Below are 23,292 nucleotides of genomic sequence, written 5' to 3'. Positions count from 1 at the left end.
TGGCGGTTTGACATTAATCTCCGTGGCCGTGTTCGCGGTATCGTAAAGTAATTCGTCGAACTAGACCCATTATGATTATAATAATAATATTCAATAATAACAAATCTAAATGCACACAACGCGTTGCGCTGTGGTGAGAGCGCTGTGACAATCGTTTTAGAAATCCGCTTCGCTGAGGACCTGTAGTGACCACGATGACGTAAGTTGAAAATAAAACCAACATGTGTGTGAGTGTGTGTGTGGTGTAGTGTGTGTGTGTGGACGGGCGTCTATTTTATAAATTATTATAACGTCAATATAACACCGGCTAACGCCTAACAGCTGAAGGGTAGAGGTGGATGACGCGACTATATTGTAGACGGTTTCGACCGAATTTCACCGACGTTTTCGAGTCCGAAATTATTAGATTTTGTCCTCGTCCCACGCGCGCTCACTGACTGCATCATATAAACTATAATATATTATTATTACCACTTTGTTTCATTCCATATTCATTTTTCCTGTTATAATATAATCAGACCAGAACGAAGAATGTATTATTATAATCAAAGTGACGAAAATAGACAGTTTGTCAACCTGTTGTTTTGGGTACTCTGACATGTTTCCCACGCATGTAGGTATATGGATACAGGGAAGGCTAAAGAACCTATAGCCCTTCCCTCACATAGGTCACACCGAACACATACATAATTTCACATAATTTGTTAAAGAAATATTTTTCTAATATAATTTACTTGCATAAGTAAATAAATAGATTTGAAAACGTAGGTAAAAATAATACAATCTATATTTATGAATTTATTTCACTGTTGGATTCTAGACATTTTTAATAAATTAAGTACATACTTATGTACTCACATATATAAAAAAAACTATAAATTTAAAATTGAGGAGATTTGTACTCACTACTTCTATACATATTTGTATTAATATATATTTTTTTTAATGTATTTTATATGCACACATCATATTATCTAAATTATGATTTAAAAATGAGCACAAGTGATAGATTTGATACTTAAATAATATTTTAAAAGGAAGTTATTATTAATATTTGTGTGACGTAGGTGAATTTAAATAAATACCCTCCCCCCAGATTTTTGATTTGGGTCCATCCCTGCGTGCATGTAAACTTCAAATCTTAACTCTGGATTACAATCATTTCTATAGTTTGAAAAAAAAGTCATAAACCGAGCTCCGTTCCGAATTTCCCTAATTTAGCGGTTTAACGTTGTTTAAAGCGTCGAGAGGCTGCAAGCCGTGTCCCTAAACACGCGGTCATCACATCCGACATTCCTTCCGGGTTTTTTATTCGATTTTCGCTCCACAAACGGTTTGATTTGTCACCGTTGTGCCAACGCAACCCACGACTATTTATTTTACAACTGGTCCCAAATGTTCAATCACAGGGCATGGCTTACAGGCTGTGACTCGGGGAGTTTTACAGCATGTCTGGCAACCGAGTGGCCACAACGATAACATATTTTGTTTTAGTGATTTATTACATTAAACGCATTTAAAAAAAACATAATAATAATAATAAAAATTAACATTAAAATGTATAATATAGTAAGATATACGAGTATAATATTTAATATTTTATGCGCAACGTGTACTGCGTGGTGGCAAACGCGCACGTACAACTCGCTTTATACTATTAAATATTATTATTTCGTTCGCCGAACACGACGGTTAACCACCTACTATACAGTTTCGGCTGAAAACTCACGACAGACGACTCTAAATGGCGAATGGACAGTGGTTATATTGACGTTCTGAAACGTGCCGCCGACCGCGAACGATAATATCGTAAACGACTAAAGCGACGCGACGCGCGGCGTCCCTTGTTTTCGAAGTACGAACGTGTCGCCGACAACGACGACCTTCGTCCGGGCGAGGTCAAAAGCGCGAAAAACAAAACATTAAAATCTGTTCTCGAGACGACAATAATATTAATTATTGTAACATAAGATTGTCGTTGTTTCACAACAACGAATGCCATAAGTAAGTAGAGTCAGTATAAAATATAATATGATAATATTGAACGGTCTGAAGTGATTCCATTTATTTTTTACATTGACAACTTTGTCGTATCCACATTTAAAAGTATGTTAAATTATTGCTTATACGGTTCGAGTTTTATTTATTTATTTAGGTTTTCATCACAATATTGTAACATGTTTATAACGTTGATGTGAGTACACCAAAAAAGAAAATTATATAACATAAAAGCAAAAGTAATCGAAAATATAATCAAATTCTAATTAATTTCATAATCCCTATTTAACTTTTAGAGCTATCTGCATTATGTAACATTTAAAGCTCAGTAACTTACATACCTATTATAGGTATAAACCACAATATTGTTGTGGCATTGTTACAAAACAAGTTGTACATAAATCAAAATTGATATGGCCTAAAAGTTAAAATGGCCACAATATATATAGGTATTCTTGTAAATTATCATATACGATATACATAAACTATATAGGTACCTACAACTACTAATAATTTAATCGCAGGGACAATTATGTATATTCGTTGCTAGCAACCGTTTGTCGTAGAATACGAACAATTTATTTTTATCACTTTTCAACCACAAATGTATATTAAAATCAACCAGTGTTTCCTGGTCATTAAAAAAGTAAGTATAGGTTTTAAAAAAAAATGTTAGTAGACATTTTATATTATGTTTCCTGCTTTAGTTGTTTAACTGTCAACAGTGTAAAAATTTAACTGTTGTAGAAATTAATAAAACGAAAAACTTTCTGGAATCCTTAAACTTTTACGCTTACTAAAAATGTCTAAGCTATTATCTTGTTATTGTTGTGTTTCCAAACATATTATACATGGTTTACGGATTTTTCAAAAGGATGTTAAAGAAATAGAAGAGACTCGTAATATATCGTGTAAAAATATTTATATTACCAAAGAAGTTATGTATAGCATGTATTAATTATACTTCATGTCGTGCAGTTTAAAAGTTAAAACAGTGTCGATTCTAAGTGTTAAATAGAAATATAGAACTTCAAAGTTTTTGTATGAAAAAAATGTACAGTGTGATTTACAAATGAACAACTTTTAGAACGGGTTTCATAAACATATACAGGAACAAACCAATAATAAAGTATTTTAATAATTCAAATTTCGAAAAAGTATTACTTGCTAACAATAATAATAATATACATAAGTAGTACATTATTTTACCATTTTATATATTTCAGAAAGACTGAAAGCTTTTACCAGATTTTCATGAAACTTGATTAGTTAAAATCATTAGTATAGTTTACTAAAACTACTTGTCATATTTTAGGACACATAGGCTGAATGCAGTATAATATGTATTTTACATAATATTATGTATTACCCTTCAGGTCAACGTCACCGTCAATCTAGTAACATCGAAAATCGTTATACGAGTTTGGTTAAATGCATAATGCAGATTGCAGTTGATGATAATTTTATAGTCACGATATTCCTGAGTACGGTATTATGTCAATATATTATTTCAAAGTTATTTCAGACAAGTATGCGCATTTCGCGTCTCGATGGATTTGCTAAATAGCAAATGAAATTATTGCAGCCCTTGCACGGTTTTGTGTTCATAAATTATTATAATTCTTAATTTATTTTGTACGAATTGGACTGTAGTTATTTTTATCACGAAATAATTTATTCCCGTTTCATACACGTGACCACTGTGATATTAGAAAACCTCAATTAAAAATCCAAATTAGATATAGGTACCTATTATATTCACAAGGTAATAATTACATGGCATGACTACTGTATTCTTACAAGGTAAACGAATTAGGAAACATGTGAGTAATATGTTTTTTGGTATTCTTCACTACAAATATTTAATAATCTTTCTTGAAATAGGTACCCATTGGTTCTAGACTAATATAACATTTTCTCTTTTATCCTATATGCAAACCTTTTTTTAAATTAGGTACCTAGTCAAAATACACAAAATTCAGAAAAGTATATACTCTAATAAACCAAGCGTATTGTTTGAACTTCTACTGGAAGTTTTATTTTAATACGATCAATACTTTTGATAAAAATCACATAATGTATAAACAAACATGTGTGTTAAGTTTTAACTAAATAATTTCGTTTCTCTAATAAATCATTTCAACACAGAGAGTTATATAAGACATATCTACCTAATATATTTTTAAAAAAAAATTGGTAAAATGCTATGTCTATGAGTTTGTTGCTATACAATGTTACACATGAAAAATTAAATGCCTGTGTTTAATACCAGAAGGATTTCTCCGTCTTAAACTCCATTAAATATAAGCTGCTCGGATCTTAACTCAGTTATTTTGGTTATTTTTCCCAAATTTAAAATTCAGAATTATGTCCAATTTTAATAACAAATTTATTTTGTGTAACCAATGGCAACCCGCAACCCTATACAAACAAAAATAATTCGTCTTCGAGAGGTACATCCATCTACCTAGCTATAGTGTAGCTATATGTAACAAATGTCAGAACCATAAGCTTGGCTTTGGATCGCTTACAAACATTGTTTTTTTATTAATATAGATTATCAGTTACGCGTCACCTATACTGAAATATTACTAAACTAGGTATGCTGCTATAAATGCAACAAAAAATAAGTTGGTAGATACAATAAACAAAAAATCTTAAATAATTTTATATGTATATTGTATATTATAGATTTTAAATACAGATGACTTATAGCCACATTAGAGTAGGTTTACTTGATTTGTTTCGGGGCTTTTTATTCTTAAGAGCGCTGTAAAACCTGACTAATCAAACGTTCTTATGTTGATGACGATATTTGTTTTTTTTCAATCAACTTTTTGCAGCTTAAACTATTATAATCCCTATTAATTGTCTAACACTGCATACAGCCATGGCCAGCCGCCGCACGCGATATAATTATACACGGTCTAATTGAGTCCCATTAAAATCGATATAATATAACCAAACTGACAGTATAGCTTCACGCCAGAGCATTAACTTTTTAACATTAAATTAGCATAGTTAACGGCAGAAGTGCGTTATTTTATATATAAAGTACCTCTCACGCACCTGGTTTTGTTTTCGTTCGAAACGCGGCAAAAGCTCCGAGGTTAACCGATCGAGACGACCGTGGGCTCAGCTGGACACTCGGTGTGAGCAGTGTGTTTTTTTTGGCCAAATTACGTTTTTAAGGCTTAGCAATTTCTATATATATAAAAAAAGTATTTCACTAACGCATTCAGCGTAAACAAAAGGACAACAAAAAAAAAAAAAAAACAAGCAGCATGTCGATGCTACGTTGTTTCAGTACGGAGCCGTATACCCGTTTCATTTTGCTCACCTAGTACAGGATTAAGTCTCGTTGGAAATTACGTTTTAAATAGAAGCTCCTGGATGGTTAGTGGTTTTTTTAAATCTCAGTCATTAATCATCGTATTTAAAAAACAAAACTGTTGTGAGTGTCGAGTTGTGTTTATCGTATCTTGCAGATTTTAACTGCATTAGTTTTCTTCTTTTGTTGCCGCTTTCTAGTTAAACAGAAGAGATTTTAAAATTAGTACATATCAAAATTCAATCTACGTCTAATTTCCAACCAATTATTCGGTTGCACATGAGTATTTCGGATCACGTCTACTACACCCAAAAAAAAAAAATATTTTTCAAAACATATACGTATATAAAAATAAACACTAATCATTGTAAAATCAATATCTTCACTTCGAATCTAAAACACGCCATACCTAGTTCTTAACGTTTTTGAATCCATAAAAATAATATATAAATTTATTACTATTTATTTTTTTAATATATTATTATCGATGTATATTATAATTTAATTTATATTCAATTCCCAAATTCTAATTTTAATAATACGTAATTGTTACTCAAATGTTGATTCGTAACTATATTATACAATTAATTTGTATAGTTAATGGTTTTTTTTTTTTTTTAATACATTTAAAAGAAACCGTCAATACAATCATCGACTTTAAAGTATTCAGTCAAAATACGACTATCATCATTCAATAAAATTTATATAAAACAATAGGATGATTACCAAGCATGCTAACCCCAATTTGTTCTATAATAATGAATTTATTCTAATTCTGATTTTCAACTCAATGAAAATATTTTCAAACGTCTATATTGTGGCGATACAAACTTCTGTTTTTCAAATGAGAACCCCACTTTTTTACTCTAAATTACTAAGTGTATATTTTTTTTTTTTGAAAATTTTGTTGCAAGGGTAGTTTTTAGTTAATAAAATGTTTATAGAAAAAAACAATTGTCCTTAAAAATGATTTTTTAGAAGAATTTGACTGAATCCACTAAAACTCCACTGATTAATTTAGTTGAATAGTAGAATTCTCATTTGAAAAACAGAAGTTTGCAATGGTCAATGGTCATAGTTATAAAAATGTTTAATAGGAATATCATATTGCATAATATGTACATAAATAACGGATATTAAAAATATTTTTTTTATTGAATTCAGTATTATATTTATTTATTTCAAATACTTTTTTTATTTTTTGACGAGTAGAATAATTTTGGTACATAAACCTTATACTATGATTTTTATTACATATTATAAAACATGTATGTATATAGTATATGCTATATACAATATACATTATGCGAATAATAATTACAAATTTGACAAATAATAATATGGAAATTTATTCTATTTCATTTTTTTGAACAAGTTTACTTTTAAAAACAAATTATTTTAATTACTTTTGTACTAACTACTAGTTTTTATATAGAAAAAATTAAAATGATACTTTTTTAAAGACATTATATTATGAACATACGTAAAAGAAATATAAATGGTATTTCAAATAGTGTGTGATAAAACATAAAAGAGTATTGTGATTGCTTGATAACCCAACTTAATCCCTAATCTTATACCTATACAAAGTACTTGAATGTATTATAGGTACCTACTTATAAAGAACTGTATTTGAGAAATTAAACGACGACGCACTTCACTCAAACAGGTATAAGTATTAGATTCTAACAATATTATAAAATACCAAGCTTCTATAGTAGTATAAGTGCATATCTTAATAGATCTAAGGGTAACCTTAGGGTCTTGTAGTTTATGTTAAAATTGACACCCTTGTGTACATTTACTCAAACAAATTTTAATTATTTTTATAATCACTATGTAAATTTAAATTTAAATTTCTTTACTACCTTTATTAACAATATATTATTCTCCACAGAGTATATGTATATGTACCTATTATATAATATATTAGCTGGGGAATTTAAAATATACATAATACTTTATAAAGCTAAAATGATATTATGTAAATAAAACTGGATTTTAACTTCAATTTTCAAATGTTAATAATTTATTATACGAGACTTTCTTAATTTAAATAGTTATAAATTAATTATTATGATTTATGATGTAATTAAAATATAAAAAAATGAAGTTAATCAATACAAAATTATAAATTGAGTATAATATACAATATGTATTAGAAATATTATATGTAATAATTATTATAAGTATAACCTAATTAAAATGTATAAACACAGGATTAATATCTGTAAAATTAAATCGTTATGTACTCAGATAACAACAATGCACCAAGCCTAAGGTTTTAACTTTTAAGTTTTAAGTATACCTACAGTTAATTGTTTCATAATAATCCATAATATATTTGAAATATAACAAATTTAAAATAGTTAACATTAGTTATAAATACTAATAATCAATTATCATTCTATATTCATATTTCAAGATTATCTAATACTGTTTGTAAAATGTAAAATTAATGATTTTTTCGCAATTATTTGTGGATAATGTATGTTTATGATTAAATGTAGTATTATAGTAAGTATAGTACAACTTACTATGATATTTCAACAAAAAATGTCATATTTTTGATATAAATTAATTATTTAAGATAGTAATCTTCTCCATTGTACCGATAACCTCGATAATGCGTCCAAAATATTCTGTATGCGTTCTTATATCAACTATAGAAAGGGGAAAGTAAGAAACTTCAAACTTACCCCAAAACTCAAGGTTAAAATATAAGTTTTGATCAAATGTGGAACAATATAATATGTTGAAATTGACAGAGAATAATTTCTCCGAATTATTCTTATAATATAAATTATATTTATGAACTTATATTAGATACCTATATTATTAATTAATATTATTGTAATAGGTACATTTGTTTGATTGAATAAGTATATGAGTATGTTTATTCAGTATGTGTCATCTATATTCCAATTTAAGAATAAAAATATTAAGAAAACGCGCATAATTTAAACAACTATACTTAATCAAGTTCGTGCGATGACATGGGGAGGGGGGCACCGAACGCCAAATGATCAATAAAACCAACCCGTGACCATCCACGTGTCTGTTCCAAACACACGCCATGATAATACATATTATATTTCACTATGTTTAATTATTTGTCCCATGTACACATTTCTAAACGAAATTCCTATTCTTTACGATAAGCAGTAGCTGGTGTTCATCTAAGTCTGATTGCCCTCCAAAAATCCGAACTGCATTGATGAAACAAATTGTTTTTTTCAATAACCATAATATTACGACTATGTAATTATGATTTTCATGTCGAAGTTCTGTTTCTAAAACGTATATTATAATACACCGTAATCACATCGATGTGATGTAACATAATCTACTGAACATTATTTCGGTACATTTGTCTCTTTTTTTTTATTATTCACCTCGCTTATTATACAAATGTAACTTTACACAACAATGCTATATAATATTGTTCTCTAATGCAATGCTCTTATATTTCACTTGGTCGAATTTATATAATTTACTCTTAGCTCTTCTGTAGTTAGTATTTTACGTTGTGTCTCTGAAGCAACACGAATACCATTTTACGCTTAACAGTAATTATTTATCCTCGACATAACATGTTAAGACGTCCTCAATACATACAGTTCTGTCTTTGATTTTTGGAATATTTATAATTGACCATTATAATAATATATTATAGATACACATGTCGATATAATTATACCTTGTTCGTATTCCGTAGTTAGCTAATACAATGTTTACATGGAAATATAATCTGGCCGATTTCAAAACTCTTTATGTTATTATCTTAATAGGTACGTTTTCTAAAAATCAAAAATTCAGATAAACTCTCATTTTTTTATTATTATTATTCTGTTACTACATAATGTTTCATTTATTTTTCCACTAACAAAATACCGCATACTAACATTGCAAGTGCTCAGTTATAAAAAACACGATTTTCATATAATATTTCTTTTTGTTTCTATGGAAGAGGTTATTCTTAAGAAATGTAAGTAGTAGAATGATATATTTATATTTTCTCCAAAATCATTTTTTTAAATCTATTAGTCGTACCTACATAATATTATACATTGTTCGTCATAGGGGTAAATATTACAATTAAACGTGTGGAAATTGAAGATAATCTATTATATTTGAAAAACAAAATTATAATTATTTTGAGGGCACATATTGCTGAAATGGGAAGACCATTATGTGGTGAAGAGAAAATGCAGCCATAGGGAACATATTTTATGCTGTCTTATAAGGTTGTCTTGGAACTTGACATCGAGTATGATTAATATTAAATTGTGATAAAAAAAACGGTAACCAAAATAGTCAAAACATATAAAAGGGAACCTTTCCCAAAAAAAAGGTCATGAACGTAAAGGAGTAAGCTCTATAGAGTCTAGACAAGTGATTAAGTTATACGACAAAACAGATCGTGATACTACATAATACTATAATAATATGCTCAATCGATTGCACCGTAATTGAGTCACCGTGTTTTATACTTTATAGTTTATTACCAGCTTATGTCAACTAATAAATTATTATTATTGTATTTCTGTATTATTGAGATATTTCGACACGTTACCCGCGGCGTATCTCCGGCAGTGGCAACTCCGTACGGCAATATTATATTTTACAAAGTGTTTCTGAAACGAATGGCATCATTGCATAACGAAAAATATATTATTATTATTATTATTATTATTATTATACTTGAGGAAATGATCCAAAAGAGACATTTTATAAACCATGTAGGTACCTACTTACAGTTGTGACTTGTACCATAGTTTTGTCATAATTTGATATCTGTCAACCGGTCAGCAGGTACCTACCTACATCTATTTTAGCTTAGTCTTACTGGTTGACTTTATCAAACAATAAAAGAAACGATGCGTGAAATAATAATATGTCACAGAAATCATGTGATGTTTCATGTTACACGTGGATTTCGATGTGAACACCATCGAACATTTAAATTTATTTTAATTTTTATCAATAATAAGATAATAAAAAATAACCTTATTTTTGAGATAGTATAGTACCTACTAAACATTTCGGTTTTCGCCACTTCGTCGTGCAGTGTATCATATTTATGATGCTAATGGTGACATTCGATATAGAAACACGGCATGTAACGTATGAATATTATTATTACTTCACGACCATAATTCGCTGGTACCAACGACCGTATATTATAATTTATATTATATTAATAATATGACCATAGGTAGGCAACCCCCCGCGAAGATGACTCCGTTAAGTCTGCGGTCATGCCTTTAGGCGCACCACAGTCGGGTTGGACGTCACAATTGATACGCCATATGAGTATATGATATTATAAGTGTCTTACAGCAGCTGCAGACCTCGTTAAATATTATAATATTATTATGTATCATATGATATACTGCGAGGTAATTGGATTCGTCCGATGCGGTGGTGACCGGTAAACGCAAGTACGGTAGGTACTAATAATTATTTTTATTACCATAGTTAAAGACATTAATTTGATGAGTTAACTCGCACTGATATTATGATATCATAATAATAATAATAATAATAATAATAATAATAATAATAATAGTGTTTCAGTCGTCGTAGACCGAACATTGGTTCGACCATAGTCACGGTTATTCGTAGGTCTTAGCTCATGTACCGTGTACCCAAAATCATCGTATTCTTTTTATTCATGTTTCAATAGCGTGAGAAATCGCTCAAAATTCCATTGCCATATCGAAATCTTAGCTATTCGTCTATCGTCATAATTCGAGTCTCTCAAAATTCAAATATCATGTTCATGAAATTGTTAGATAATTATATAAACAAATTAACGATAATTTATAATTTATAGTAATTTGTTGTTAATGAAAACTGAAAAACGCTATACGTCCATTACTATATTAAATATGTACACAACTGATAATATACCTTTAGACCAGGACTTGCAAACGTTATAATAACGTTATATTTGACAAAAAGCAATTGAAATATGTAAACGTAATTATAACGGAATACAATAAATAAAAATAATTAAACATCACAAAACAAAACATAACGACTAACAAAATATATCATTAAACAAAACATAACGCAAAACGTAATTTATAGAATTTCATTCTAACCTAACTTAACCTAACCATCAAACGAAAAATAACGTAAAACGAAATAATTTATTAGTTATACATTTTTTTTTGTAGAAATATTAATTATTTCATACAATTTATTTTTGTCTTAGCAAAAAACCTAAGAATTTATTATATATTCTGTAATCTGGCCATGCTCCTAATTTTTTATTATTTTTAAATTTAATAGGTATTAAATGTTGGGTAAATAACGTTTCAATTCCGAATAACGATAAACACAAAATTTATATAACGATTTTATTTTAAATAACCATAAACGCATTACTTGTACAATGTTTTACTTCTAAATATCGATAAACTCAAAAATTATGTAACGTTTTAATTGTAAACATTAAATGAATTCTTTTTTTTTAAATGCGAGATAACTAATAATATTTTATTGACATTTTACATTAACTGCCACTTTAAATGTGACGTTCCTCTTGATCAATAAACTAAACACTTTATAATCGATAATTTACCTTGACTTTATTATGATAATAGTGGCCACTGACTTTAGATACTAATATAGCAAATTTAAACAATAATAACAGCACGTCATGTAGGTATAACAAACATTTAATATTTTAAAAACTAGCTTAGGTACTTGCCGTGCCTCTCAAAACTCATAATATTTTAATTGTGAGTTTATTATCAAAGTAATCCTTGAGTGGTAAAAACTTTGTAATTCATAAATGGTATATTTTTTTTCACGTACTATAGTATTATTCTAATTGTATGTGCCGTCGTATTGGTAAATAAATTACTGTGATACGGAGTTTTATTGATTATACATATCAAAAGTTTGATATCATGCTTCGTAGAGATTTTGGTTTTGGAATACAATTTGGCGAGACGATGATGGATCACAGTAGTTGAAAAGATGGTAATTCGAAGAATTATATATTATATGGGTAGTTTGTCTTCTTCGCTTTTTTTTGTTTTGTTTTTTTTTTAACTTCCATGTGACTTGTGACACGCTAGCCTGATTTGTAATTTTCTATACTCTTGGCGTGTCATGAAATATTTGTCACTGCGTATTTTATTTGGTATGTTATAAAGTGTATAAAATATCTGTCTATATATATTTTTTTTTATCTTTTTTTCATATAACATATTAATATATTATCGTTCATAAATAAAAATCTAAAAATCTTTGACGTTTTGTAGTGAGAAATAGACATCAAACAATTTGTCTGCAATGTTCACATTCAGTCATATTTTCTTCTCTGAAGTAGTTTGCACAGTTAATGTACAGTGTACATGGTACACCAGCGTTCTATTATTATTATTACAATCTATTTATTCTTTTAACTTCGAAGTGAACAGTTTAACAAATGACTAATGCGTTGTTATGGTTACTATCGAAAAAATAATTCCGTTTTCCGTTCAATTTTGCATTCTTACAAATTTGTATCAAAGACACGCACACTCCAATAATTCAAACGATATTTGTATATTCGTTAGAACTCTGCAGGTTTAATCTTATAATCGTACTTTATGTAATATACATATTAACATATTACGAAGGTTTTATAAACAATAAATATAAACAATAATATTCCATTTCATTTCTGTTTAGTTTTAAACTTATTTGAGTATTTAAAAGGCATTCAACAAAATAAACACATTTTTAGGATTCTAATAATAATGAGTTTCATAATTCCAGAACACCTTTTGTTATACATTCAAAATATGAACTGCATATAAAAAACATGAATAATAAATAATTATAGAAATCCTATAGACACAAATAAATACAAATTGAAAAAAATTTTAGGAGATTTATTAGAATGGAATAAATTTTAAATTAAACATTATGTGTAAGAGTAGTTTGAGTATCCATATCAAATTACAGTTCAAAATGTCTCCTCTTATAGCTTATAGGCAGGGGCGTCATTTCAGTTTTTTTTCTGGGTGTGCAAACTTTTAGGCAGGCCAATTTTGACATTTCACCAGGCCATTAAAAAATATATATATTTATATATATATAAATGTAGGAAACCTATGCAAACCTATGTAAATATTCTTTCCTTCCCTTTTATAATTCTTATTGAAACTCATAACGACTAATGCAACTTTTAAATAGCTAGCAATTCAAAGAATTAAAAGCTTATAAGCAGTTAAAGCAACCAGCTAATGTCATTACTGTACATATACAAAAACTTAAAAATATATATATTTTATATTACCTATATATGAAAACATGTATAAGTTAATTAGGACGGAGCATTGGAGTATTAATGGCAGGCCAATTGTTAACATTTTTTAAGTTAGTGGTGCCATTGCACACCCTGCCCCCCCCCCCCCAAATGACGCCCCTGCGGCTATAGGGTTAGGTAACTTTTTATTTTTACTTTTTAACGTATCTGCAAGCCAACTTAAATTTTTGAGTAATATTGGTTTTAAGACATACTATAGGGATAATTATTTATTTTATATCATGCTCAAAAAACGTAATTTTGTTCTTCGTAGCCACATTAATATAATTGTTTCTTTGTTACGTAATGTATATTTAACTAGTTTTGAATTTTTTTACGATAATAGTTTCAAGTTGAGATAATTACATGTTTTCTATAAAAAAAAACAATATTTATACTATGTTGTTACTTGTTTGTTACATTATGTTTGTGTCATTTGAGTTTTTTAATTGTTAATGACAAAATGTTTATAGGCCATTTCAAAATTATTACCAGAACACAATATATACGCTATCTAGTATCTACTCGTATATATCTATATATATATATATAAGTACTTCATTTATATTTCTCCTATTTTGCATTTGCTGTTTTAATTTAACAAGATAACTATTAAATTTCAAGACAAACCGAGCGGTTGTTATATTTGTTCAAGCGACAAAATTTCGCCAGGTATAAATAAAATATTATCTTTTTTTTATTATTTTCTTTATAATATTATAATATAACTGTTAAATAGTTTCTTTTTGTTTAATGTTGGTCAAATTTCCGTGGACCACAGCAAAAATTTCTTTGAAAAGTAAAAAAAAATTACCAAACAGTAAATACTGATTCTGCAATATCAAATTTATAAAACAGATATCGGCGATTTTATTTTAAGAAGGTGTCTTACAAAAATATATGTTTAAATATACACCACCATATACCTCCACCCCGACTACCAACGATGTATAATATGGTATTCTCTATGCTCGCGAATATTAAATTGTATTTAAATAAAGATATAATAATATAATAACATTCAAAAAAAGAAAAATACTATAAAATTGAATTCGCGTGGTATGTAGAGTAGTTAAAAAGTTAAATGTTTCGTCAATAATTATACATCTACTCACCTTCATTAAACTGTTTGTATGCTTAGATGTACTTCTTTGCGCAATTTCTTCATAATTATGGCTCCCGAAATTATATTATGTAATTTAAGACGAAAAACACAATATTGCAAAACTTTTTATTCTGTTTTAATGTAAAAACGTTTGGTAAACAGTAAAGTTGTGGGAATATCAGACAGACGTGGTGAACTGGGAACGCGATACCGCCTACGCAGTTGTAAAGTCGTGTACGAGACGCAAGTGCATTAATATCTTGGAAATCTTAATAAATTGAGTACAATTTATTGTTTACTTATAATTATTATAATAACATAACATTAAAGATTTTATTATAAATGCCTCATTTTTAGCTTTATATCACGGTTTTAGATATATAAATAATGTCATCGGAAGAGACAGTATTCTTGAACGTTGATTTACATACTTTGTGAATCTACTCGTATACATTCAACGAAGAGCAAATATTTACGTTGAATAAAATACATTCATAAAATATAATTTAATATATAATATTTTAAAATACATGAATTTAAAGTACCGAATAAATCTGTCGTGGAAAGTTATGTGAAAAATAAAAAACAATTCGCACAACATTTAACGCTATGCGAGGACACAAAATAATGAACCGTTGGACTCATCGGTATAGCAGATTATAAATAAAAATTGATAATTTTTTTTAAATAGTCATTCTGCTATATTATGTTGGTTTTGAGTGTACCTCGTTAATAATTAGGTACATAATAAGGTCACTGTAACGAATATTGTGTTAAATTTTAACTCAAAGCGATCTGAACGAATATGGTCTGTATAATATATTAATTTTATCTACTTTGATCGCCTTTATTTGCATATTGTCCAAGCATATTTTTTCCTACTTCACCTGTAACATATATTATAATATAAACCTACGTAAAAATTTACACTGATAAAATAGGCGAACGTTACTGTTATATAATAGTGAAATTCACCTTTATGGTTTTATGTTTTATGGATTTTCTGGATTTATCGCCGATATAATAATTAAACCGTATAACCTACCCCTGGGCTTTGCTATATAGTGTCAATAACGCAACGGACAACGTTTCAGTTTTAAACCACAACGATTCAAATCGTATATTCGTATCCATAATACATTGAAACGCACTAACCCAGCCGTTGAAAAGAGAGAGAGAGAGATAAAGAGAGAATACCACATCATTGCATTTGAATGTCAAATGTACGTAAAATGTATAAACAGATTATGTGTATGTACTATATAATAATATTATATGTATAAATAAATATTGAAATATTTCATAATCTTAAATGCACGTCATACAACAGCGCAGGAATAGGAATGTATAGAATATTATTCAATTTGAAGACGAATTCTCTATGCATATTATCACCGATGTGAAACGTGTCCAATCATATTATTATTATTATAATGCACCGCGTAGTAGAATTCATTGTTCTCTTATTGCCGTGGAAGCGTTATCGTTAGACGTTAGTTCTTTAATAATTATTATTTGCATTTTGCATATTATTATCAACAACACGGCGTTTCGGCTAGTACTGCACTACTACAGCCTTTTGCGTTAGACTTTTTGCCGATTACCCTTTGCCACGTTGTGTGTTTTGGCGGTTAGTTTTTACAAGATAAATGTATAAAATTTCCCTCGCCGATTGCCACCTTATTATACCACTGCAGACACACATTGCGAGTGCCATCGATCAGTATGGCAGACATTTGAAATGTTTTACTTACAGGCGATTTATCATTTTCTCACGAAACTATTGATTGCTGTGTGTACCTATATATATGTGTATGTGTATATACACACGATGAATCTATATCGAAATCCTTTGATTTATTTCTTTTTAGAAATTCTTCGGACCTAAAATGAGATTTCGTTATTGTCCTCATTGGCGATTCGTATCTTTTCCCGTACACCGAAAATTATATTTTTATACTGTGCACGCCACGTAGTTTAACAAGTGTACCTACATCGGTATAATATAATAAGCTGGATGACCGGATACACATGGAAGGTTACTTAACGCTGATCCCTTAGCGAAATGCACTATGGCGGCGGTATAGCTATAGATACTCTAGTCAAAATCGGCCATTTTCCATTGTAATTAAATAGTCCACGCGCACGTTTTGTTTCCGCGCCGTTATGTACTTAATATACACATTGACGATATAAACTTAGTCTCGTCGCATGTGTATAGAAATACGAATACACATATAAACTGAGAGTCAACAAATGCACTGGATATACCGTACTCACGTCTAATTAATATATACAGCTACTATGTCATTCGACAACGTGGAATGTAATAAAGCATTTCAGAACTAAAAATGTATGAGATCTACCTACACGAGTAACGAAACTTTATGATGAAAATTCATTAATTATGTCGTTTAGTTCCATTTTCTTTTTTTCCCCCTTGCTTTTGTTTAACTGATTATTTATTTTTTTTTATCTTATGTCATTTGATAAGAAGTATTTTGTTCGTAACAAAAGCTTGCTCTTTTGCGTCGACAGACAGTATACAGTTGTATTCCATAAGATAAGACACATTCTTCACGAAAAAAGCAATTTGTACACTATCATTAAACATTCACACAGAAAATGTAATATTTAAGACAGTTGTATGCACATCAACGAGTTTAACGACAACTTCGAAATATTTCAATCAGTAAATTACGATGATGAAATTTGCATTGATGAAAATATATTAGCTCATAAAAATTATTTAATTAATCAATAATTTGAATCGCATTTAATACTTATTTAACACACGAACTTTGTATATCAATTTATTTTATAAGAATATAAATATACAATTTATACAGATTTATGCATAGTAAGTACCTTCACGTGATGCAGGAGAGAAAAATAAAAAATCATAAGACTTTTTTTTGTGATGAACCGTGGTGCCAAGTACCTAGCGACCCATTAGTGACACTTAAGTTTGGATAAAAAACGATAGGTACTAAGAAAATTAAAATAAAAGGTCTGAAAACCAATTTAAATATTATTTCTTATTTTACAAAAACCTTTTGTTTTTTATGTGTAAGATAAATAACTAAAACAAATACAATTTGATTTGTTTATTTATTCTATTTATTCGTTTCATCGATAAAAGTAAATTTGAGATTCGTTTGGTAGAGTAAATAATAAAATACAATACTGATAAATTAGAGAAAATTGGGTTTACATCAGATATTAGAGTTGTGAAATTGTATATATTTTATATAGATTTGCATAACAATGGTTAAACTGTAACTATAATTATTATAAGTTAAGACCAGTATTCAGATAAGAAGAAAATACATTTTCATGAATTTAGCCCACATAATTTTTTATTCATTTTTCAGAGTTACCATCAATGAGTAGTATCCTCACACTTGTATTCCATGAACCTATTTTTGTTTTCAAATTATTTTATGAAAATATTATATATTTATTAGTAATTAGGTTTTATCAGGTAGTATATAGATTAGATGAAATTAAAAAAAAAAACGAATAAGTTTATATTTATTAATACATATTCTTTTTAAAAATATTTTAGTATTTAATGAACACATAATTTTTACTAAACAAATTTACATAATATAGGTAACCCAGATTTCAGAACCGTATTGTTGGTTCAACAATATACTTTTTTACTCAACTGGATGGGTAGGGTTGCATATCAAGAAATAAAATTATAAATTTTTACTTGACTTATAATTATTATTAAACATGTAGCGTTATATTAAGTTTCTCAGAAACAATTAACACGATCAATTTTGTTTTATAAATTGTAAATACCTAAGTACCCAACTCAGGTAAAATATAAAAAAAACTTTGGTATAATCTGTTTAGATTAAACGAGTTTATAACTATTGTAATAAGAACACACCAAGCAACCTATAAGTGTGTAATTCTTAGTAAAATTTGTATTTCCAAGAAAACATAATTTTTTATTATTATGTTAACGACTCGCGTATATTTGAATCGTATTTAACGAATGCGTGAATACGTTATTCACGCAATGCGAGTGCTAAGAATCGACAATTAAATCATCCGGTTCATCTTTTCGTACCTACCTATTATAAGTATACTTATTACTATTTTGAAAATTCTACTTTTGGTACTAACTTGTTTCATTATTTTTAGAATCACACCTTAACCATTTAACCATCAATATCCGAGGCGGGCAGTAATAAACAAATACTTACGTGCAAAAATACGAGATACAGAATATAGTTTAATATCTATTAAAAGTTCAAACACTCAGCTATAATTGTGATTATTGATACTGATTAATGTAAGTATGTAGTCACATTATCTCGTGTGTATAATGCCAGAATCATAAATATGTTTATTTTTTGATATGATAATAATCAAATGCAATTCAATTTTTTTTAAGTTAAATTATGTAGATGTTGTCTAGGATATCTTTTAATACATTTTAAGACTTGTAGGTATATCACTACTCGTTTAGTTAAGTCAGTCAAGGCATTTATATTTACCAACCAAGTAAGTTAATTTGGTGTTAATATGAATATCTGCTCATTAACAAACTTTTGATTAGTAAGTTGTATATAATTTACAATAAAAAATAAGTATTTACAACTGCATTCTACACATTTGACAACTTTTTTCCATAAAAATCATACTTTTTAATAATAATTAAGGGTCGTTTAAGCATTATTTTGTATTGTTTTTGTTTCTTATAATATTACACAAAAAAAAATGTGTTTATCATTGAATAATGATTGAAAACCGTTTATTAAATATTTCAAAACAAATTTATACGAACATTGATCAGCAATAAACTAGTATAATATTATATTACGCTCAGCTCATTGTGTGTGTCACTTCTAGAAACGATGACTTCGCATTACCTATTTCATTTACGATCAAATATACCATAAATGATTGTATAAATCATTTTTTGCACATAGGTTATTTTATATCAATAGACAAATTCAATTGAATATAATTGTACATTTACAAGTGATTTAATTTAATTTAATTTCCTAGTCAGTAAAGATTGAAATGTAATCAAATATTTCAATATCACCTGTATAAAAATGAATATTCCATTTAGTAGGTAAAGGGTATTATAATCAAATTAGATACACTTTTGATATACCTAAATGAAATATGCAAGATCAATATTTTACCAAGCTATAATTAAATTAATACTTCGTTGATATAGTTTCACTTAAGTATGAATGATATTTTGTTTGAATATGAATATGTTGTAAGTGTATCGGCCCAAATACATATTTGATCGGTATGATCACAATAATATGTTGTAAGATATTAGGATTGTGTTTGACAGTGGAGATATAGAGTTTAATTAATGAATTATTTTTAAATTTATATTTTCGCTGAATTCTCACTTCTGATAAAAGTTATTTATATGTTTATATATTTTAATTTACTGTAAGTATGATATTTAAAACACATTTTAGATTTGTAGTTTTGGTCTTTGAGGGATCGGAATGATAATAAGGTTATCACTTATCTGTCTAATTGGTAATTATTTTCATGTCAGTAATTACTTTATTTAATAAGCTTAAAAAATCTTTAATTCACATTTACTTTTATGAGTTTATGACCACTAGAAATATGAAATATGTCTACAGTGTAGCACCATAAGGGTTTTCTTTAATATAATGGTAGTATAACTACACGTCGACAGTCTTGCACTATAATATTATACTTCAGAGAATCGTTGAAAATCAATTTACAAACACAAAGCTCTTGAATGCTCTCAAATTAAAAAAAAAAAACTATACTATACTTCTATACTAGTGCATCGAGATGTGGTGAGTGCTCATACCAATCGTAGTATACCATATCCGTACTTTTTTGAATTATATTTGTAGAAAAATTTAACCATAATAACGATGACTTAATTCAAAAATGTTGTAAGTATATTTTTGACGAAAATGGGTTAAGTGTCTTTTTCTATAAGGAATATGAATATTTAATGTTTTCAAAAATATGGTATGTGATATAATACATATTTGAACCATCTGAGTAATATTTATTGTGAAAAGTACCACTGTACCTGCAGTAATACTTTATTGTTAATTCAAATATATATACTTATAATAGTTGTGCAATAATGTGTGAAGTGAGCATTTACAACATTTTTATCCTTGTACCAACATTTTGGAGGTCCATCTTAATTAATGTGTTAAGTACGGTTATTATTTAAGATCAAGCCACAATTTAACTTTTAAATGTATTTTATTCACAAATTGCTCTTATATATTATTGATAGGGTGAATAATCATTGCATTACAACTATTAAATTTGGTTTAATCATTCCATAATATCTTCAGTGATACAACACAAAACTATAAATGTTGAATTGGCTTTACTATAAAATTCATTGTTTTTCACATACAACATTTTTGAGCTAAGCCACAGATAATATCTCAAAATCAGAACCTGTTATTAACAGTGTTCGGATTAGATAAGTATTTTTTTATCTAGATAAAGATAAAAAATAATGCAACTCAAATGTATCTAAATAGAGATAAAAGATAACTTAACTCATATTTATCTAGATAAAGATAAAGATAATACTTTTTTATCTAGATAAAAAAAAGATACAATTATTTTTTAAATGGTTTTGGTAAATTTTGGTATATTTGAGTTGGGCACTAGGAACATAATAATAATAATGATATAAATAAAAATAATTACATTATTTATAAACCGTAAACTTTGTTTGAGAATCTGTATAAATATTTAAAAATGTAGTACAATTTCGCGATTTTTATCAATGAAAATGTATCTAGATGAATTTATTTAGATTAGTAAAAAAATTATCTAAGATGAACGTTTAGATACCATGTAACTATTTATCTAGATAGGATAAAAGATAAACAAATAATTATCTAGATATTCATCTAGATAAGTCCGAATACTGGTTATAAATGTATGGATATATTTTTTGAATATCATATTATCAATGGTAATCTATTCAGTTAGTAAAAATGAATTTTTCACTACCTATACAATAAAATAACGTTTGAAGAATTGTGGTGGATGGAATAACCTTTCTCACCCAATTAACGATACTGTGATAAACACCTGATAGTTATTGTACGATTTAATTATATTAAAAAGTATAGGTACTTTATTTTCGGATTTGTAACTAGATAACTGAATTTTAAACTTCAATAAATTTTGTCTCACTAAAATGTAAATTTACATCAGAAGAGACAGGTAAAAAGAAAAAAACAAGGTAAAAAATTGATCTAAAGAGAATTATTTAGATACCCATTTAATCAGAATATCTCAAGTCGTTTAAAGCATTGTATTGAAAATCTAAACATTTATAACGATGTATTTTCCTTAAGTAATTTCTGCCAGATGCCAGTATATGACTATTAAAGAATCTTATTTTTGGATTTGCTTATACACCAAATATCATCATATTTTTCGATATCAATCCAAACTTATTAATTATTAAATTTATTTATCCTACATTTTTACAATTATGAATAATATTTCAAAAATTATTTTCAGTGAAAATTTAATGAAAAAAATTAATGAAATAACTCTATAAATTATAATATTGTAATGGTAATAACATGACATAGATACAAATAATCATTGACATGTCAGCATTCCCTCTATTATTCACTCAGTTATTTATATTAAAAATAAATCAAATTATTAAGAATAGTTTTTAACAATAATATATGGCTACCTATGTCAAATAGGTCATAGTCAATGAGAAAAATAAAAAAATGTCGAAAACAAATGTTTATTTTGGTTTTCATGCAAGACAGCACCAGAGACCGGGCCAAATCGTTTACTAGCCGCACTCACACGAGCAGATGAAATCAATAAATGTCCGTCGACTTTTTTTTGAAAAAAAATATACGTTAGATAGATCACACAATGAATGAAAAAAGTCAAACATTTGATCTCGTGGTGAAGGGGGGTTTTCCTAGTCAGAGTCGGGTTTTCTAGGATAGAGAAAAATACCCACACGCCAGGAAACCTGCACATGACGGAAATGAGAAAATACCACAGCCTGCAGATGTATGCAATAATATATTTAAATTTAATTTAACATTTTTTTGTTGTATGCTTATATTTAAACTATAAATGGCATTCATGAAATGTGTTATAAACACTGATTTTTGTATAAACCTTTTTATTTTTAATTAAAATGTTTCAAAAATAATATTACTTTTACTATTAATTATAATGTTATTAAAGATCATAACATAATATAATAAATGAGTATTTATAATTTTCTAATCAAAAAATGACACGGAAATATTAATGTCTTAGAAAACTCTGTTTGTAACTTCATAGTATTAGGTATATAGATATTATAGAAGATTCAATATAGTTTATTTAATTGAGGTGGATATAATAATACATCTTACACAAAATGAGTTTTCTACTGTCTACGTATATAAGTTACAATACTCCATTTATTTTTCAAATGTGATAAAACTTCAAATTTTGTAATTTACGTGTTTGTCAAGCAAGGGTGACATCATAGGAAGAGTATTTCAT

At 27.8% G+C, this 23,292-nt stretch overlaps 1 protein-coding gene and 1 long non-coding RNA gene across 2 annotated transcripts in view; one reads left to right on the top strand and one right to left on the bottom strand.

The window, feature by feature from the left end:
• The window catches only part of LOC100158922 (ankyrin repeat and fibronectin type-III domain-containing protein 1), a 153,934-nt gene that overhangs the window by 85,341 nt on the left and 45,301 nt on the right, over positions 1–23,292 (bottom strand). The gene's annotated exons all lie outside the window — the stretch shown is intronic.
• On the top strand, positions 991–20,552 carry LOC115033778. Its single transcript, XR_003839087.1, has 2 exons — positions 991–2,004; positions 18,904–20,552. It is a non-coding gene; the product is annotated as an uncharacterized LOC115033778 (long non-coding RNA).

Source organism: Acyrthosiphon pisum, chromosome A1, assembly GCF_005508785.2.
Source record: "Acyrthosiphon pisum isolate AL4f chromosome A1, pea_aphid_22Mar2018_4r6ur, whole genome shotgun sequence".
Taxonomy (NCBI): Eukaryota; Metazoa; Arthropoda; class Insecta; order Hemiptera; family Aphididae; genus Acyrthosiphon; species Acyrthosiphon pisum.
This window is presented reverse-complemented; position numbering and strand designations above follow the sequence as displayed.